General features: G+C 38.1%; 1 pseudogene; it reads left to right on the forward strand.

Moving 5' to 3' along the window:
- Window positions 1–8,367: 8,367 nt before the first annotated feature.
- LOC143686851 (protein TFG pseudogene) lies at window positions 8,368–9,631 on the forward strand (annotated as a pseudogene).
- Window positions 9,632–12,107: the final 2,476 nt, after the last annotated feature.

The following is a 12,107-nucleotide window of genomic DNA, read 5'->3' on the forward strand; positions in this document are numbered from 1 at the left end:
ATCCTCCAAGACCCATCTGTTTTCTGCATAGGCCAAATAGGAGAGTTGAATGGGGATGTGGGGGGAATCACCACCTCTGCATCCTTCAAGTCCTTAAGAGTGGCAGTCATCTCTGCAATCCCTCCAGAAATCCAGTATTGCTTCTGATTTACTATTTTGCTAGGTAGAGGCAGTTCTAGTGGTTTCCAATTAGCCTTTCCTACCATAATAGCCCTTACTGCACAAGTTAGAAAGCCAATGTGGGGATTCTGCCAGTTGCTCAGTATATCAATTCCAATTATGTATTCTGGAACTGGGGAAGTAACTACAAAATGGGTCTGGGGGCCCACTGGACCCGCTGAGAGATGGAGCTGAGCTAAAACTCCATTGATCATCTGACCTTCATAAGCTCCCACTCTGACTCGTGGACCAGAGTGATGTTTTGGGCCCCCTGGAATTAATGCCACTTCTGAATTGTCTAATAATCCCCAAAATATCTGATCATTTCCTTTTTCCCAAGGCAGTTACCCTGGTTAAAGGTTGTCGGTTTCCTTGGGGAAGGCTTGGAGAAGATTAACAATAAAAATTAGTGGCAGTGTAACAGGGCCCTCCCCTAAAGGGACCTGGCCTCCCCTTCATTCAAGGGGCTCTGGGTCTGTAAACTGTCTTAAGTCTGTAAATTGATTCCAAGGGGTCATGACTCTCTGTTTTGTAATTCAAGTTAGACTTCTGTTCACTTGACCTAGAACTCTTTTGTTTATACAGCTCAATCAAGAATTTAGTAGACTGCCCATCTATTGTACTTCTAGGTACCCCATGATCTACTAGCCAACACCCAATCCTCTGCATATCAGATTATTTTGACTCCTGCCTTGAGTCTGCTGTCCATTATGACAGCCACGTCCACCTTGTCTTTGGCGATTAAGTGCTGCCACCTGGTTTCTGCCAACTCAGGAGTGGTCATCCCCATTGTGTTGAAGGATTCCAGCTCAGTGATGGCTGTTCCCACAGTAATACCTGGCCTACAGAGAAGTGCAACTACAGAGCTCTTCAGGGATGATGGTGCTAAAATCACAAATATATTTCTCACAGTTCTGGTGAAAGGTGCATCCTCCAGACATTCCTGGGGCGTAAGAGCAGGCTTTCCATGATAAATCCACTCTAACATTATAATCTCTGTAAGTCTCTGGATCCCCTCATCTACATCATTTCAGGGCAGTTCTGGCATTTCAACTTCAGGTAATGTCAGCCACCTTTTGATCCATATTTCAGCCAACCATTCAAACAAACTCTTAATGCCTTTTCTAACCCCTCAAGCTACAACATTGAATGAGGAATCTCTGCTTAGTGGATCCATATCAATAAATTCAGCCTGATCCAGCTTTATATTTCTCCCACCATTATCCCATACCCTTAAAATCCATTGCCACCCATATTCCCTGATTTCTGTCTATATAAATTGGAAAACTCACACAGTTCTTTTGGAGCATAATGTGCCTCCTCATGTGTGATACTTTGTACCTCACCTTTTGGGGCTTGTTGGAACTTCAGTCTAGTTATAGGTCTGGAAGAAATGAGGGGTGGTAGAGGTGGGTCATGAAAGGAGTAAGAAGTATCTTCCAAGCCATTTGCTTCAGTGCATTCATTGGCAGTTTCATCTGGTGAAACAAGATTAATCACTCTAGGGCTAATCCCTTCAAGTAGAGGCTGGGTGGCCAACTCCTCAGGGCAGGCTGGAGGTGGGGTGGCTACATCCTCAGGGTAGACTATTACTGGGTTATGTAGAGAAGATTCAGCATGACCTAGGGTTTCAACCTCTCCGTCATTATCCATCCATATGTCACCATCCCATTTTTCAGGGTTCCATTCCTTTCCAATCGATGCCCTCACTTTAATGGCAGACACCACACAAGATTGAGATTTCAGTTTACATTGTAAAGTTGCTACTCTAACAAGATTCTGAGTCTGATTTTTGGAGATCTCAAATCTACGGCCACAGGAAATAACATTTTTCTTCAGGATACTCATATAAATGTTTACATCTGTTAGATGGTGAGTAAGCTTCTCATTTGAAGCCTTAAGCCCACTCCTTTCACTCATTAATATATATAGTGTATCTAACAACAACCAGCCAACATCTCTATACCTTCTATTTCCACAAAACTCCACAGAGGTGTCAAAAACATTATCCCCCAGAGCCTGGCTTCATACAAGCGAAGCATTAGAAGAACTGAATGGTGATATTTTGTCTATCTCTTTTGCCAACTCACCCCATGGATTGGCAGTGTCATTTTGATTATGGGAATCAGAGTCCTTAGTGCCTTTGAGTGCAGTCAGAGTAGAAAACCAATCGTAAAAACCCATTTTTAGGATTCTATTTCTTAAGAACCACCCCACTCCTGGTACCAAGCTGTATTAGCTAGGGGTCTCTAGAGAAACAGAATCAGCAGGAAATATTCATAGATATAAAATTTATTAAAGTGTCTCACATAACCATGGAATGTAGAATCCAAAATCTGTAGGGCAGGCTGTGAAGCTGATGACTCTGATGAAGGAGGGTCTGGACGAACTCCACAGGAGAGGCTCGCCGGCCAAAGTAGGAAGAAGACTATCTTTTCTGAATCCTCCTTAAATGCCTTCCAGTGATTACATGAAATATCACTCATTGCAGAAGACACTCCCCTTGGCTGATAACAAATGCAAGCAGCTGTGGATGCAGCCAATGTGATCAAGATTTAATCTAACAACAACCAATGAAATGTCCTCATAGTAACAGACAGGTCAGCACTTGCCCAACCAGACAAACATGCACCATCACCAGGCCAAGTTGGCACACGAACCTGACCATAACAAATAGTGTCTTCAACAAATGGTTCTGGGAGAAATGGATATCCTAATGCAAAAGAATGAAGGAGGGTCCTATCTCACATGATTTACAAAAATTAACTCAAACTGGATCCAAGATCTGAATATAAAAATCAGGACTATAAAACTCCTAGAAGAAAACGTAAAGGAGCACCTTCAGTTTCTTACGTTAGGGAATGGTTTCTTACACTTTATACCCAAAGCACAAGTAATGAAGGAAGACAAATGGGATCTTATCAAAATTAAAAAGTTTTGCGTATCAAAGGACTTTGTCATGAAAGTGAAATGACAACCTACCCAAGGTAAGAAAATATTTGGAAACAACAACCCATAAAAGTTTAATATCTAGAATATATAAAAAGATCCTACAACTCAATGATAAAAAGACAAGCCAATCAAAAATGGAAAAAAGACTTGAACAAACATTTCTCCAAAGAGGATATACAAATGACTAAAAAGCACTTGAAAAGTTGTTCAACATCACTAGCTATTACGGAAATGCAAATCAAAACTACCATGAGATACCATGTTACATCACTAGATTGGCTACTCTTAAAAATAAAAAAAATTACAAGTGTTGGAGAGGATGTGGAGTATTAGGAACACTCATTTATTGCCTGTGGCAATGTAAAATGTTACAGCCACAGTGGAAGACATTTCAGCAGTTCCTCAGAAAGCTACTTATAAATTACCATATCACCCGGCTATCCCACTACTAGGTATATATCCAAAAGAATTGAAAGCAGGGACTCAAACAGATATTTGCACACTAAAGTCCATAGTGGCATTATTCACAATTGCCAAAAGATGGAAGCAACCCAAGTGCCTATCAACTGATGAATAGATAAACCAAATGTGGTATATACATACAATGAAATATTATTCAGTATTAAAAAGGAATGAAATTCTGGTGCATGTGACAATGTGGCTGAACTTTCAAGTCATTGAGTGAAATAAGCTATACATAAAAGAGCAAACAGCATATTTCACTGATTTGAAATAATTAAAATATGCAAACTTATAGGGTTAGAATCTAAAATATAGGTTACCAGGGGTTGGGTTGGGGGTAGAGGATGGAAAATTAACGCTTAAATTGAATAGAATTTCTTCTGGGTGGACTGTAAAGCTTTACAAATGGATAGTGGTGATGGTATCAAACATTGTCAGTGTAATTAATAGCATTGAAATATATATATGAATGTGGTCAAAATGGGAAATTTTAGGTTGTATATACATTACCAAAATAAAAATTAAAAGGCAAAACGTGAATGCAAAGAAAAACAAAGGATGAGAACTGTTGGCTTCACTGCGTATGACAAGAAATGATAGACGTGGTAGGATGTATGAGATAATACAGGGAAACATGCTTGATGCTAAGTTATATGGCCTTTCCCTGTAAAAAAAGGGAATCATAACAGTCCTTTGATAATACTAGCAAAATTTTCAAATACAAATGAGAAAGTTAAAAATACACACACACACATAAAGTCAATATCTTTATTAGGGGAAACAGACATGTCTACAAAAATTTACAATCAGTGTGATTAGTACCATTACAGAATTATGAATAAGCCAAAGTGGTAGTACAGAAAAGGGAATGATAAGTTCTGTAGTTGCTTGTGATGGTGATGGGGACTGGGATAAAAGAAAAATTTTAAAGAAAGCTTCCCAGAAGAACAAAGGCCTCATCTGAATGTTTATATTACAAGACATGTGGGCCTCATATGTATGTCATGCTAAGTAAGAAACTTCTAATTTACCAATGATATGTTTACCGATAATATCATTGGAGGATTTAGACAAAGGAATATTATAAGAAGGTTTGATTGTAGAAAGATCACACTGAGGACAACTGAAAGGTGGCAAGACAGGAGAAAGGGAAACTAATTAAAAGCAGATGCAAGGTGATGAGGATCTGGAATAAGGCAGTCATCCAGTAGTGGGGGAAGGAGGAACAGATACTTTGAAGAATGTGTTAAGAAGAATCAGCAGTGACTTTAAAGCATATTACGAAGCTACAGTGATCAAAGCAGCATGGTACTGGTATAATGCCAGATATACTGACCAGTGGAATCAAATTGAGTGCTATCGAATTGAGTGTTCAGAAATAGACCCTCTCATCTATGGAAAACTGATTTTTGATAAGGCAGTCAAACCAACCTACCTAAGACAGAGCCGCCTCTTCAATAAATGGTGCTTGGAGAACTGGATATCAAAAGAATGAAAGAGGATTCATATTGAACACCCTATACTAAAATTAACTCAAAATGGATCAAAGACCTAAACATTAGAGCTAAGACCATACAACATTTAGAAGAAAATGTAGGGAAATTAAAATTTTATATTATAAATCTTGTAATAGGAAGTGGTTTCCTAGACCTTACACTCAAGCATGAGTGTTGAAAATAAAAATAGATAAATGGGATCTCCTCAAAATTAAACACTTTTGTAAATCAAAGAACTCTGTCAGGAAAGCAAAAAGGCAGCTTATGCAATGGGAGACAATATTTAGAAACCCCATATCAGCTATGGGTTTAGTGTCCAAAATATATAAAGAGATTCTTCAATTCAATAACAAAAAGACAAACAACTCAATTAAAAATGAGAAAAGACACGAACAGACACTTCTCAGAAGAGGAAATACAAATGGCTAAAAGACACATGAAAAGATACTCAACTTCACTAGTTTTTAGGGAAATACAAATAAAAATCACGATTAGATATCTCACACCCACAAGAATGGCCATTATCAAAAAACAGAAAACAACAATTACTGGAGGATGCAGAGGAAGAGGCACACTTATCCACTGTTGGTGGGAATGTATAATGTTACAACTGCTCTGGAAGGCAGTTTGGCAGTTCCTCAGGAAGCTAAGTACAGAATTGCCATATGATCCAGCACATTACTAGGGATATATTCAGAGGAATTGAAGGCAAGGACACAAACAGACATTTGCACACCAATGTTTATGGCAGCATTATTTATAATTGCCAAGAGATGGAAACAGCACAAATGTCCATCAACGGATGATTGGCTATACAAGTTGTATTACATACATATGATGGAATATTATGCAGCTGAGAGACAGAATAAAGTCATAAAGCATGTAACAACATGGATTAACCTTGAGAACATTATGCTGAGTGAAATTACCAGAAATAAAAGGACAAATACTGCATTGTCTCACATCTATGAACTAACATTAATGAGTGAATTTGAGAGTTAAAGTTAAGTACACAGGTTATCAGGAGACAGAACTAAGGTAAAGACTGGTCATTTTGGTGCTGAAGGAATACAGATTGAGTGACAGAACCGACTGTAAAAATTCAGGAATGGATAGCACAATACTACTTGATTGTAGCACAATAATATAAGTACACTGAATGAAGCTGAATGTGAGTTTGGTTGAGGGAGAACCACTGGGAGCACATATGAAATCAGAAGGAAAAATAGAGGATAAAGACTGAGATGGAATAAATTAGGAGTGCCTAGTGGACAGTGATGGTGATATTTGTATTATACAAATAAAAAACATTTTTGCAAGAGAGAGAAGAAATATATGTCAACATTGCAAGGTGTTGAAAATGAATGGTATATAGGAAAGAGTACAATCAATTTAAGCTAGGGTCCGTAGTCAACAGTACATTGTAATATGCTTCCACTGAATGTAACAAAGGCATTATGCCAAAACTAAATGTCAACAAGCAGGAGGTATGGGGAAGGGATATGAATTCTTTATGAAAGAAAAGGAAATGTCTTCATATAGATTATGGTGATTTAGGCATGTCTATTTACTTAGGTTGGACTGTATGGTGTGCAAATAAAACTGTTTAAAAATGAACAGAGAAAACAATGAGTGGGTCAAAGAAGAAATTGCTAAAGAAATCAGTAGCTATCTGGAGGTGAATGAAAACGATAACACAACATATCAGAACTTATGGGATGTGGCAAAGGCTGTGCTGAGAGGGAAATTTATTGCCCTAGATGTCTATATTAAAAAAACAAGAAAGAGCAAAAATTGAGGACTTAACTGCTCACCTGGAGGTACTTGAGAAAGAAGAGAAAACTAACCACAAAGCAAAAAGAAGAGAAATAACAAAGATGAGGGCAGAGTTAAATAAATGGGAAAACAAGAGGAGGAAGAGTCAATAAAACCAAAAATTGGTTCTTTGAGAAAATCAACGGGCCACTAGCAAGGCTGACAAAGAAAAAAAGAGAGAGGATACAAATAAACAAAATCAGAAATGAGAGGGGACTCATTACCACAGAACCTGAAGAAATGAAAAAAAATCATAAGAGGATACTATGAATAGCTGTATGTCAACAAAGTAAACAACTTAGATGAAATGGACAAATTCCTGGAAACACACAAACAAGTTACACTGACTCAAGAAGAAATAGAAGATCTCAACTAACCAATTATAAATAAAGAGATTCAAACAGTCATCAAAATCTTTTTACAAAGATAAGACCACGGCCAGATGGCTTCACAAGGGAATTTTATCAAACATTCCAAAAAGAATTAATAGCAATCCTGCTCAAAAAGTTGAGTAAAAAGGAACACTACCTAACTCATTTTATGAAGCTAACATCATTTTAATACCAAAACCTGGCCAAGATGCTACAAGAAAGGAAAACTACAGGCCAATCTCCCTAATGAACATAGATGCAAAAAATCTCAACAAATATTAGCAAATCGAATCCAACAGCACATTAAAAGAATTATACACCATGACCAAGTGGGATTTATACCAGGAGTTCAGAATGTTCAACACAAGAAAATCAGTTAAAATGCAGCACATCTTGCTTTATATGTGGGAGACCCAGGTTTGATTCCAGGACCATGCACCCCCCCCCCACCAAAATAAACAAATACAGCATATTAACAAATTGAAAGGGAAAAATCATATGATCATCTCTACTGATACTGAAAAAGTATCTTTTTCTGATAAAAACACTTCAAAAGGTAGGAATCAAAGGCAACTTCTTCAACATGATAGAAGGCATATATGAAAAATCCATAGCCAGCATTGTACTCAATGACAAGAGGCTGAAAGCTTTCCCCCTAAAATTGTAAATGAGACAAGGATGCCCTTTGTTACCACTATTATTCAACATTGTACTAGAAGAGTTCTAGCAAGAGTAATCAGGCAGGAAAAAGAAATAAAAGGCATCCAAATTGTAAAGAAAGTAGTAAAACTTTCATTATTTGTGGATGACATGATAGTATACTCGGAAAAACCTGAGAAATAAACAACAAAGTTACAAATTCAGCAAGGCAGCAGGTTATAAAATTCATGTGCAAAAATCAGTAATGTTTCTTCTATACATAAGCAAGGACATAACTGAGGAGTCAATTAAGGAAAAAAATCCATTCAACATAGCAACCAAGGCAAGCCAGTGAGCAAGGTATAGCGACAAAGGGCACCTGACCTGGTCATGACCACAGGGTTCCCCTGAAGCCTGAGAGCCTGGTGACAGGGGCAGCAGCAGCCACACACAGGCATGAGCAGTGAAGACCCATGGGAAGGCAACAGTGGTGGCCTGGCAAGCCATCTTTATCTAGAGTTGTATACATAGCGCATCCTGGAGTTCACCATGAATGGAGAGTTGACCTAAGTGGGAAGCTAGTTATCAAAGCTCAACTTAGAGAAGATATTCGGCGAATTCCCATTCATAATGAAGATATTACTTATGGTAAAAACATGCTAATGATGCAATGAGTTTTCAGAGGAAAAATTCTGAGTAATGATGAAGTTACAATAAAGTATAAAGATGGGAGATCTTATCACAATTTTTGATAGTTCTGACCCCTCCTTTGCAATTCAGTGTAGTAGGATACTGAAACTGACATTGTTAATGGCCAACCAAGCCCCCCTGAATCAAGCCAGGTGAAATATCTCCATTGAGAACTCCTAGAACTTCAAAATACAAGTAATCACTTATTGGATAGCTTGGAACCACTTGGGGAACCAGGACCTTCCACCAATATTCCTAAAAATGATACTGTTAATGGTAGGGAAGAAAAGCCTGCTGCTTCTGATTTTTTCTTCTAGAAAGCAGTCTATTCAACTTATGGGTTCAAGTGTGTCAACCTTTGATCCCTTAAAAAACCAAGATGAAATCAATAAAAATGTCATGTCTGCATTTGGCTTAACAGATGATCAATTTTCAGAGCCACCCAGCGCTCCTGTAGAAGTCTATTCATGAATACCTGACAGCATTGCTTTCTCTTCCTCAGCAGCTCACCCCACCAGGAGTTCAGCCACAGCAGCCACAACATACAGAAGCTCAGATGCAAGCAGAAGACTGAAGGTCAGATGTACCGACAATGCCACCAACAGGCTGGATGTGGTGTTCAGCAGCCACAGGCTCTCTGTTAGTGGCCATAAATTAGTATGGTATTCAGTAGTCAGGTTATAGTCAGACCCCCAAAACCACAGCCGTTCCAGGGATATGGCCAGCAACCAACTTCCCAGGCACCGGCTCCTGCCTTTTCTGGTCAGCCTCAGCAACTGCCTGCTCAACTACCACAGCAGTACCAGGCGAGCAATTATCCTCCATCAACTTACACTACCCAAACTTCTCAGCCTACTAATTACACTGTGGCCTCTGCTATACAACCTGGAATGGCTCCAAGCTAACTCAGCCTATCAACCAAGACCAGGTCTTACTCCACCTGCTAGAAGTACGAGGACCCCTCCTCCAAGTGGGCCTAACCCTTACGTACAGAGCTGTCCTCTTTCCTGGCAGGTTTATACCCCACCTGGACCTGGTTATCGATAAGGAGACTCAGCTACACTGATGAATGTAGCTGCTAGCTATCTGTCTCCCCAAATACTCCAATACTACTATTTTATTTTAATTTGTATTGAAGTTCAGAAATTTTAAAAGCAGAGCATTTTTAAAATATCAATATCAATGTTTCTGTTAAATAAAAGTATAATTTGCTGGAACATGAAAAAAAAAAAGACCAAGATGAAATTTTTTTTCCTCCCTTGCTTTAAATTGTAGCAGTTTCCTAGTTATTTTTATTTTGGAACACTACTCCTAAGCATGTGTAAAGTGATTGACTTTCTAGCTTGCCTTGTCCAGAGGGTATTAAAACGTTAGGCTGAAGTTTAGCCATCTTACTTGCTTTTTACAATTAACATGATGTACTAAAGTAGATCCCTTTAAGAAGACAACTAGATATTATGTACAAAATGTAGCCTTGATAGGCTTATAAAGATGACCGAACTCCCCCTCCACCTAAAAAATAGCAACTAAAAGGATCAAGTATCTAGGAATGAACTTAACTAGGGATGTAAAGGACTTGTACACAGAGAATTACATAACATTATTTTAAAAAATCTAAGAAGATCTAAATAGATGGAAAGACACTCCATGCTCATGGAAAGGAAGGCTAAATGTAGTTAAGATGTCAGTTCTACCCAAATTGATCTACATATTCAATGCAGTACCAATAAAGTTTCCAACAACCTACTTTGAAGACTTGGAAAAGCTAGTTACCAAATTCACATGGAAAGAAACCCCGAATAGTTAAAAGCATCCTAAAAAAGAAGAATGAAGTGGGAGGAGTAACACTCCCCAATTTTAAAACTTGTTATAAAGCCACAGTGGTCAAGACAGCATGGTACTGGCACAAAGATAGAGGTATTGGCCAATGGAATCGAATCGTGAGACAGAAATAGCCCAACAAATCTATGGTAAGCTGATCTTCAACAAGACCCCCAAATCCACTGAACTGGGATAAAATAGTCTTTTCAATAAATAGGCATGGGAGAACTAGATATCAATAGCCAGAAGAATGAAAGAAGACCCTTATCTTATACCCTATACAAAAATTAACTCAAAGTGGATCAAACAATTAAACATAAGAACTAGTACCATAAAGCTCCTAGAAGAAAATGTAAGGAAACATCTTCAAGACCTAGTAATAGGAGGTAGCTTCCTAACCTTTATAACCAAAGCACAAGGAACAAAAGGAAAAAATAGATAAATGGTAACTCCTCAAAATCAAATGGTTTTGTGCCTCAAAAGACTTTATCAAAAAGGTGAAGAGGCAGCCAACTTAATGGAAGAAAATATTTGGAAATCACATATCAGATAAAGGTTTGAGATCCTGTATAAATAAAGAAATAATACAACTCAACAACAAAAGTACAAGAGTGGGCTAAAGATATGAATAGACATTTTTTTGAAGAGCAAATACTGATGGCTAAAAGCACATGAAGAGATGCTCATTCTTAGCTAAAAGGGAAATGCAGATCAAGACCACAATGAGGTACCACCTCACACCTATAAGAATGGCTGCTATTAAACAAACAGGAAACTACATATGTTGGAAAGGATGTGGAGAAATTTGGACACTTATGCACTGCTGGTAGGAATGTATAATGGTACAGCCACTATGCAAGACAGTCTGGTGGTTCCTTAGAAAGCTAAATATTGAGTTGCCCTATGACCAGGCAATACTACTACTTGGTATATACCCAGAAGAGCTGAAAGCAGTGACCCAAATTTTCACACAAATGTTCATAGTAGCACTTTTCACAACTGCCAAAAATGGAAACAATCCAAGTACCCATCAACAGAAGACTGGATTAACAAAATGTGGTATATACATACAATGGAATATTATGTAGCAATAAGAAGAAATGATGTCCTGAATCATATGACAAGAGGGATGAGCCTTGAGGACATAATGCTGGGTGAAATAAGCCAGACACAAAAGGTTAGATACTGTATGATTCCACTTTTATGACCATGGTAAAGGTAAAATCAGAGGCTTATAATACAGAATATAGGAAACTTAGAGATACACAGAAGTTTGTGATGGGTAAACAGTTTGCTAATGAGGTTGAACTTAAATGTAAGGGAATAGATAGAAGTAAAGGCAGGTAACTAGTGGGTCTGTGCATAATATTACCATGTTGACAGTGAACATGGTTGAAAGGGGTTGTATAGACTCATGTGTTCCACCAATTAACACTACAAATATAAGTGAGTTCTTGCATGAACTACTGTAAAAGTATGAATATTTTACAAAGAGTATATAACTTCAGGGTATAGGGGAAAAATATTATTGTGTGCTATGGGCTATGTTTAACAGGAAAACTTCTACAGTACTGCAGCAATACCAGGGGAGAAGGGACAAGCGTTAGGCGGAGGTTTGGATTTTCTATTTGATGAGGTTGTGTTTATTGGCTATCTTTCTCTTGTGAAAAATGAAATTAACTAAATTTGAGAGTGTCGATGT

Source organism: Tamandua tetradactyla, chromosome 6, assembly GCF_023851605.1.
Source record: "Tamandua tetradactyla isolate mTamTet1 chromosome 6, mTamTet1.pri, whole genome shotgun sequence".
Classification (NCBI taxonomy): domain Eukaryota; kingdom Metazoa; phylum Chordata; class Mammalia; order Pilosa; family Myrmecophagidae; genus Tamandua; species Tamandua tetradactyla.